Below are 2,735 nucleotides of genomic sequence, written 5' to 3'. Positions count from 1 at the left end.
AAAGAAGTAATTTGACCCTGCGGTCAACATACAGCACATCCAGGCTAGAGATACGGGTTAAACAGGGTTTACTGTCACAGTTAAATATAGGAAGGAACATTTATATACTATTAGGTTTGGGAAATATTATCATATTGTCAAAAGTCATATGATTTATTTATTTCATCATATCAAAATATCATATCATGATACAAATTTGGGTGCAGCTGTCTTTCGAACCAGCCTATTCTCGTCCGGTATTCATCACACATTTCATTCCAACGTTACTGCACCCATTACATAATGTTGGTATTCTCTGACAAATAGCTACTTTACATCACCGGTTAAAAGCGCGCTCCCCGGGGGGGTGCCCGAGTGGAGCACCGCGTGACGCTGCCGTAGTACAACACCACTGTCCCGGGTGGAGCACCGCGTGACGCTGCCGTAGTACAACACCACTGTCCCGGGTGGAGCACCGCGTGACGCTGCCGTAGTACAACACCACTGTCCCGAGTGGAGCACCGCGTGACGCTGCCGTAGTACAACACCACTGTCCCGAGTGGAGCACCGCGTGACGCTGCCGTAGTACAACACCACTGTCCCGAGTGGAGCACCGCGTGACGCTGCCGTAGTACAACACCACTGTCCCGAGTGGAGCACCGCGTGACGCTGCCGTAGTACAACACCACTGTCCCGAGTGGAGCACCGCGTGACGCTGCCGTAGTACAACACCACTGTCCCGAGTGGAGCACCGCGTGACGTGACGCTGCCGTAGTACAACACCACTGTCCCGAGTGGAGCACCGCGTGACGCTGCCGTAGTACAACACCACTGTCCCGAGTGGAGCACCGCGTGACGCTGCCGTAGTACAACACCACTGTCCCGAGTGGAGCACCGCGTGACGCTGCCGTAGTACAACACCACTGTCCCGAGTGGAGCACCGCGTGACGTGACGCTGCCGTAGTACAACACCACTGTCCCGAGTGGAGCACCGCGTGACGCTGCCGTAGTACAACACCACTGTCCCGAGTGGAGCACCGCGTGACGCTGCCGTAGTACAACACCACTGTCCCGAGTGGAGCACCGCGTGACGCTGCCGTAGTACAACACCACTGTCCCGAGTGGAGCACCGCGTGACGCTGCCGTAGTACAACACCACTGTCCCGAGTGGAGCACCGCGTGACGCTGCCGTAGTACAACACCACTGTCCCGAGTGGAGCACCGCGTGACGCTGCCGTAGTACAACACCACTGTCCCGGGTTCCACTCATGGCCACCTTTGTCAAATGTCTCTCCCCATCTCTCCTCCCATTCTTCCTCTCTCTCTCTCCACCGGACTGCCTGGTAGCAAAACCAATAAAAATCTACAAAAAAAAAATAAAAATTAAAAGAAGCGCGATCCCTGATCCAAATGCAAAAATGAAAGGGTACATCCAAAAGATGGAATCTGTGAATATCTTTTCCCCAGTCTGAATCTGATTGACAGCCCTCTTGTACAAGGACAGACGTTGTACAGAATTGTGTGTTTTCATTTACATTACCTCTGAATTGTTTGTACACAGCGGGGTAAAATACCCCCATATCTCAAACTGTGACGGTTTAAGAACGTAACATTAAGATAGTTTTTAATCAATTCTTAATGACTGATCTGCATGAAATCTAGAAACCCATTAATTTATACCTCCTACTCAAAAGCATTGTGGAGCGGGGTCTTTAACAACTAAATATAAATTCCAGTGTGATTAAAATTATTCTTGAAGGTATTTCTTCTGTGATCCAAATTGATTTAGTCTTATTGAGGGCATGAAGGTTACCTAATCATAAATCATAGATTTCGGTTGCACCTCTTAAAAAAATTATATAGAAAAAATACAAATAAAAATGTTAATGTGTGTGTGTGTGTGTGTGTGTGTGTGTGTGTGTGTGTGTGTGTGTGTGTGTGTGTGTGTGTGTGTGTGTGTGGGCTATGGAACTTAACCCTTGCGGAGAAACAAATTAAGTCACAGAAAGAGAGAGGGAGAGAAAGAGAAACAGACAGAGAGAGAGAGGAGAGAGAGAGAGAGAGAGAGAGAGAGAGAGAGGGGAGAGAGAGAGGAGGATAAGTAGAGAAAAAAGTGGGAGGGAAAGAGAGAATGACAGAAAGAGGGAGGAGGTGGGAGGGGTAAAGAAGGGAGGTAAGGAGAAAGAGAGACTCTTTCTGCTAAGAGAAAGTCTTTACAAGAAATGCCTGTCACCTCACAGCCTGATGTCGCAACACACACACTCATACACACACACAATGTTGAAATACGCAAACTCTCCCACTGCCACACACACAACCAGCACTGACACACGCATGTGTGTGTGTGTGTGTGTGTGTGTGTGTGTGTGTGTGTGTGTGTGTGTGTGTGTGTGTGTGTGTGTGTGCGTGCGTGTGTGTGTGTGTGCGTGCGTGTGTGTGTGTGTGTGTGTGTGTGTGTATGAGTGGGAGACACCTAGTGACAGGAAGGCAGACAGGGACATGGATTACAGTAAGTAGGTCTATTTCTATGTATTTTCTATATATATGCCTATTAGTCTACTAAGAATTGCTTTAGCCAAGGAGGAGGAGCAGAGAAGAGACGTGGAGAGAATAGCATATAGAATAGAATAGAATAGAATAGATCAGAACAGAACATAATAGAGTAGATCAGAACAGAACAGAACAGAACATATTAGAATAGAATAGAACAGAATATAACAGAACAGAACACAATAGAACAGAACACAATAGACTAG

The sequence above is a fragment of the Notolepis coatsorum genome, assembly GCF_963971535.1.
Source record: "Notolepis coatsorum genome assembly, chromosome: 1".
Taxonomy (NCBI): domain Eukaryota; kingdom Metazoa; phylum Chordata; class Actinopteri; order Aulopiformes; family Paralepididae; genus Notolepis; species Notolepis coatsorum.
This window is presented reverse-complemented; position numbering follows the sequence as displayed.